We start from the raw sequence: 7,355 nt of genomic DNA on the forward strand, positions 1-7,355 counted from the left end.
ACCACGCAAGGGTCCAGACTCCACACCTTTCCAAAGGTTGAACTTAGTCGCTGCTCTCCCTGAGCTCAGCCTGCTGCTGGTGGGAGGCAGGCATAGGAGAGGCCCTGCAGTAAGCTGAGTCTTATTTCTGGGCCCTTTCACCTGGCCACTTTGGTAAGCATTTTCTGATTTCTCCCCCGTCCAAGGTGGAGAGGGAAAGGGTTTCTCTTTTCAGGTTCTATCCTGAACTTGCCACACATTTCACACAGCAGTATAAAGGAGACATATTTGTAGCTTAAATTTTTGTAGGTTTGTTTAGTTTTGGAAGAAAGGGCTCATAGGAAATAATAATAATGTCTAAAACATACTGAGGCCCTTCCCTGGATGTTTCAGACACATCCACAACCAGAAGGTCTACTTCTATTCTTCTCTGCCTTATTAAGGAAATAGAGGTTCTGGGAGGTGAGAGACTTGCTAAGGTTTGGAGAGCAGGGGATTCGAACCCAGAAGTCTGCCTTCAGAACCTGGGCCCTTAACCACTCTGCTATATGAAGTGGCTGTCTATCAGAAGAGAAATCTATGCCTTACCAACTTGATTATCTCTGGAGATGGTTACCAGAAAGACAGCATTTCCTTTTTAATAGCTAGTATCAAAGCACATCTAAAAAATGTGTAACTTGAAAAAAAAATAGTCCTCTGAAACTGATCATAACTTATGATCCTGAAGGGTTTTGTTGTGCAGGAAAAATTCTGGTGTTTGAAGATGGTACGTAAAGAATTAGGAAAACAAAGTAATTCTCCAGGGAACTAATTTGTGAAAGTAGAAAATACCTCCAAAGAATTATTTCTTGCTGTTCATTGTACTCAGAGGCGTATTTCATATAGTCGAATTTGCAACCAGAAGTACTTTGTTGTAGGGAACAAGACGTTCACCCAGCACGTGGCCTGGGAGGAGGGGAGGAATAGATCGTGACTGATGTGTCAGTTTGTTCTGTGCCCAATGATTTAGATTAGTTGGTATGCACAGGAACACTGAACCACTTTTTACCTAATCCAATTTCCCAATGCATTTTTAGCTCAAGAGATTGGAATGGCTTGAGTGGAAGTGGGCTTTCAGATCACTGCCTTGCAAGTGGCAGTCTTCGCCCTGTTGTACAAGCTGTTTTCTCTGGAGTCTATGTTCGTGTCTCTACTTGTTGAACTCCTACTCATCCTGTGAGGCCCACACGAATTGTCATCTCTTCCTGGAAGCCTTCCTGACTGCCACACCCAGATGAACAGGCTGTCTTTAATGGACCATGGGAGTTTGGTCATTTTTCACTTTGTACCTTGGTTTAGAGTTGCCACTCTTTGCTGTGGGGAGTGAAGTATGAGAAACCTTTGAGAACTTGACATAGCACAGTGATGCCCAATAATCTGCAGGCTGAGTTGGCACAGCCCCAGTCGCAGAAGGGGGTAAGGGCAAAGTGCAGCACAGCTGCTTTCCCCGAGATGGTTATGTTCTGAGAGTAGTGATGTCACACACCCCCATTGTTTGCCACGGTATATCACAAATTTGCTGGAGATGGATGCGGCTGCTGCTGCTGCTGGCTGTTGTGTGTCTCCACCCCAGCTTTCTGCACCAAGAACTCTATATTTAGGCTTTAAAAAAGCTATGCTAAAGAAAAGCTAGAGGAAACATGGGACAGTGCAAGTCAAAGGATATATAGGCTTTAAAAAGGCTATGCTAAAGAAAACATGGCACAGTGCCAGTCTAAGGACTGAGACTTCAAGAATTATGTTAATGCAGTTTTTAGATTTTGTACAGGAACTCGATAAGAAGTAAAGGAATAGGAAAGAACAGAAAAGTAAACGCTGCTGTTGTGCGTCTCCATCTGAGCGCCCAGCACACCTGACTCCAGCTTTCTGCATGTTTGTCTTCTGTCTTTTGTCCTTTCTGCATCTCCAGTCGCTCCCAGTTATGTTTTTAGGACAGGGACTCACACAAGTCGTGAGACTTTGTGTCATTGACCTACTAGAGTTCCCAGGTACCAGTCAGGGCTGTCCAACTCTCCAGGAGTGGTTGACAAACATCAGGTTGCCACATCCAGCTTGCCCTTTGGTTTGTGCAGCCCTTGGGATACGAACGGTTTTCCTCCATTTCCTCTTCCATCTCCTTCTCCCCCACCAACCCCATCTCCTCCACATTTTTGAATGGTTGGGGGAGAAAAGGCCAAAGGAAAGATATTTCATGACACATGAAAATGATATAAAATTCAGTTTCCATTGTCAGTAATTAAGGTTTCTTGGAAGGCAGCCATGCTCACTTGTTTCTTGTTGTCTGTGGCTGCTTTTGTGCTGCAACAGTAGTGTTGAGAAGTTGGGACATGGACCATCTGGCTCACAGAATCAAAAATATTTTCTGTCTGGTCCTTTACAGAAAACCTTGGTTAACCTGTCCAGGAGACTAGGGTTCTCCCATTTCAGTGTTTATCAGAACAACCTGGGGGTTTGTAATAGATGGTCAGCCCTTCCACTGTAGGTTCTCATTCAGCTGGTCTAGGTCAACCTGAAGTCCCCAATGAGGCTACTGCAGCTGGATGGGTCCCTTACTTTGAGAGTTGCTGGTCCAAAGGTGAAGATGGTCTTTGAAGTCACAGGTACAGCTGCATTGTTCTCAATCTAGAAATGACCTCTTTGAGCCTGTCATTTGTCATGTGTAATATGGGGCTAATGACAATCTGGTCAGATTGTTGGGAGACTCGGTAGAAAGTCTCTGAAAGTTCCCAGAACATGTCGTGGACATTTAATCAATTGCTCTCTCCTCCTCCACCCCCTCCTCCTTCTCCATCTCCTCCTCCTCTTCCATCTCTTCCTCCCCCTCTATCTTCTCCTCCATATCTCCTCCTCCTCCTCCATTTTCTCCCCCATCATCTCCTCCTCTTCCATCCCCTCCTCCTCCTCCTTCTCTGCTCTTCCATTCTCTCCTCCTCCTCTTTCTCCATCTCTGCCTCTTCTTCCCTCTTTTTCTTCTCCCCCTCCTTCTCCTTCATCTCATCCTCCTCTTCTTCCATCTCCTCCCTCTCATCCGCCTCCTTCTTTCTCCAATGCTCTCTTCACACCCTTCTCTCTGAGAAGGCCTTGCACCTGCACCATCTTCTCAGTGACTGAGAACTGCCCTTCATCTTGAGGCTGCCTGGGCGTTTATAGCAGTGTGCCACGCTAGCTGTGTGTCCCCCCATCTTGTGCTTAGCAAGCATCCCAACAGAGGCTGGGAAAACTATTCTCCCCTAATGTACTTGGGCACAAGCTGCATGTAAGGTTCCCTAGCAAGGAAGGGAATGAAGGTCAAGAACTAGGAAAGAGATCATCTTCCTCTGAGAAGTTCTCACAGCAAAGGTCAAGACTACATAACTGTAATCCAGTGGCCTTGTCTTTTGTCACAGAAAGGACAATAAAGGGTGAGTGCTTTGGAGACAAAGCTGTACTGAAATGTTTAAGGAACCAGGTATGAGTGCACTCAAAGGAAATCCAGGCAATTTGAGGGAAGCATTTATTAACCTTGGTTTTAAAACCAGGGTTAAAGGAAGCACACAAAAGTCTTTGTTTTCCACAGGATTTTTTTTCCCTGTAAAATATAACCATTTCTTCATAAAACTGTTGTGAGGCTCAAGTGAGATCATACAATGATTGTATTTGAAGATTATAAAGCATTTACCACGTTAAATCACAATCTAATTGGGGAACAGGAGCACAGCTGATTGGATGCATAGCTGAAGGTTCAGAGGATCAGGTGCTGCTTCGGGACTCCACCTCTTTCTGCCCTGGCCTCTGGGAATCTTTGCACTTTAATTTGCCTGTGAAGCTAATTATAGAGATGGCCTTTGACCTTCCCAAGCTCAAATTTCTTACTTTCTTTTTTGCACATGTGGCAGAACCTGAACGACGAAGAATTAATTCATACAGCTTCCCTGCACAGAAGGTGCAAACCATAATTGCCTACTTCCTTGTAGCCCTTGTTAGAAAGACAGATTTTTTTTAAATCTTCCTTTACATTTATTGCTGTAACGTCTCCTTTCCATTTGCTCCTTGACTTCTTTAGCTGTGGCTACATCTGCAAATCATGTTTATTTGATAATTTTCTATTGAAAACATTTCAGGCAGTGGTGTTCTGGTAAGTGCAGAGGATGTGCACACATCAGCTTGTCAGCTTGTCATGGTACTATTGATACAGAGGGTGCATAACACATGTGCAAGTGATGGAAATATGCAACACTCTTCATTGTCAGTTCTCTCTAGCAGGTTGCTTTCTCAGAACACCTCGCTGATTTGTGTCCATTTCTTATTTTATTTTTTTTTATTTTGGTAGGACTAGGGTTTGAACTCAGGGCTTCGTGCTTGCAAAACAGGTGCTATACTGCTTGAGCCACACCTCCAGACCATTTTGCTTTGATTTTTTTGGACATGGGAGTCTTATGAACTATTTATCTGGGCTAGCCTTGAACCACAATCCTTCCAACCTCAGCCTCCCAAGCAGCTAGGATTACAGGTGTGAACTACTGGTGCCTGGCTGTGTGGTGCCCTGCTGGAACTATTTCTTATTTTCATAGACAAGCTATGGTTGCGACTGACTGGCAAGTATAATTCTGCTATAAATGTTGGCTGGTATTTTCCTTTGTGGTAGCTACAAAGATGAAAGTGGAACAGCCCAAGATGTATGGAGTGGGGCTTGTCGAGAGTGGGTGTGACTCCTCTGTTGAATCAGATAGTAGCTTTTGAACACTTTAGAATATTTCCTTAATTTTTGTGGTATTATGACTAATTCTAATTGGAATTATCAGCATTTTTCTCCATCACTTTCTTAAGGTTAGCTGCTTTGTAGCTCTTTTCAGTGTCTGGGGAGTAAATACTCCCATTGTTACTTGCAAGTGGCCAATGAGTTGACTCTGAACGTGACATTGGGAGAAGAGGTTCAGTAGCACTGAGAACAGTGCCGGTGCAGTCTGTGATCAGAAGACTTCCAAATTCTTTGTGTCCCACGTGGAAGAATCCATGGTAGGACACATGGGTGCAAAGGGAGTTTATTAAAAGTTAGGGAAGATTAAAAAAAAAGTTAGGAAAGGGAAATACAAGAGTGTGCAGGCAGAGACAGTGTTTTTCTCTTTCTCAGGTACTTTTTGTTTTAATTTTTATTTTATTCACATGTGCTCTCAGGTACTTTTAAAACTTACACTAACCTATTCGAAGGGAGTAACCAGGTGATTCCCATCCAATAATCAATGAGTAGGGTGGAGCCTGGGCAGTTCCAGCCAGGTGATGGTGGTCCCTGAGCCAAAGCATGGTCAATCTGAGATGGAATATTTTTCCGTGAGTGCTGAACGTTCCCTAATTCTAGCCTGCCTCGGCACCACACAGGTACACTAGACAAATTTATCTCAAGAGCATAGATAACAGTAAGATGTAATGAAACAGGCAGTGTTGAGTTTTTAGTGTTTATTGCCTTTGTTTTAATGTAATTATAGTTACGTATGATTTCATTTTATATGCAGATCATCCATACATCAGGATTTGTTTTGGGTATAATAAAAACAGTTAGGGAAAAGACAGGCAGCACCAAACCACAGGAAAAGAAAAAGCAAGAAAGTAGAGAGTAACTTCAACTTAGGTACACACAATCAAACCTTCAAACAACTAAGACAACTAAATGACAGGAATCACCACATACCTATCAGTACTAACACTTAATGTTAACGGACTTAATTCACCCATCCAAAGGCACCATTTGATGAACTGGATTAAAAAGGAAGATCCAACAATTTGTTGCTCACAGGAGACCCAACTCACCGACAGAAATGAGCATAGGCTTAGGATGAAAGGCTGGAAGAAGATTTACCAAGCCAATGGCCCCCAAAACCAGGCAGGAGTAGCAATACTTATCTCTGACAAAGTAGACTTCAAACCTACATTGATCAAATGAGATAAAGAAGGACATTCCATACTAATAAAAGGGGAAATAGACCAAAAGGAAATAACAATTATCAACCTATATGCACCCAATGTCAACGCACCCAATTTCATCAAACATACCCTGAAGACCTAAAAGCATATATAAACGCCAACACAGTGGTTGTGAGAGACTTTAACACCCCATTATCATCAATAGATAGATCATCCAACAAAAAATCAATAAAGAAGTCCAAGATCTAAAATATACCATAGATCAAATGGACCTAGTTGATGTCACAGAACATTTCATCAACTTCTACACGATATACATTCTTCTCAGCAGCCCATGGAACCTTCTCCAAAATAGATCATATCCTAGGGCACAAAGCAAGCCTCAGCAAATATAAGAAAATAGAAATTATACCGTGCATACTATCTGATCACAATGCAATAAAACTAGAGCTCAACAACAAAAGTAAAGACAAAAATCATGCAAACAGCTGGACTAAATAACTCATTACTTAATGAACAATGGATCATCAAGGAAATAAAAGAGGAAATTAAAAAGTTCCTGGAAGTCAATGAAAATGAAAACACAACCTACCAGAACCTATGGGACACAGCAAAGGCAGTCCTGAGAGGAAAGTTTATAGCCATGAGTGCATATATTAAAAAGACTGAAAGATCCCAAATCAATGACCTAACGCTACATCTCAAACTCCTAGAAAAACAAGAACAAGCAAATCCCAAAACAAATAGAAGGAGAGAAATAATAAAAATAAGAGCTGAAATCAACGAAATAGAAACCAAAAAAACCATACAAAGAATTAATGAAACAAAAAGTTGGTTCTTTGAAAAAATAAACAAGATCAATAGACCTCTGGCAAACCTGACTAAAATGAGGAGAGAAAAAACCCAAATTAGTAGAATCAGGAATGCAAAAGGGGAGATAACAACAAACACCATGGAAGTCCAGGAAATCATCAGAGACTATTTCGAGAACCTATATTCAAATAAATTTGAAAATCTTAAAGAAATGGACAGATTTCTAGATACATATGATCATACATATGATCATAGATACATATGATCATAGATACATATGATCATACATATGATCATGATACATATGATCATAGATACATATGATCATACATATGATCATGAACCAAGAGGAAATTAATCACCTGAATAGATCTATAACACAAAATGAAATTAAAGCAGCAATCAAGAGTCTCCCCAAAAAGAAAAGTCCAGGACATGATGGATTCTCTGCTGAATTCTATCAGACCTTTAAAGAAGAACTGATACCAACCCTCCTTAAATTGTTCCACGAAATAGAAAGGGAAGGAAAACTGCCTAACACATTTTATAAAGCCAGTATTACATTTATCCCAAAACCAGGCAAAGATACCTCCAAAAAGGAGAACTATAGGCCAATCTCCTTAATG

This window comes from Castor canadensis, chromosome 15 (assembly GCF_047511655.1).
Source record: "Castor canadensis chromosome 15, mCasCan1.hap1v2, whole genome shotgun sequence".
NCBI lineage: Eukaryota > Metazoa > Chordata > Mammalia > Rodentia > Castoridae > Castor > Castor canadensis.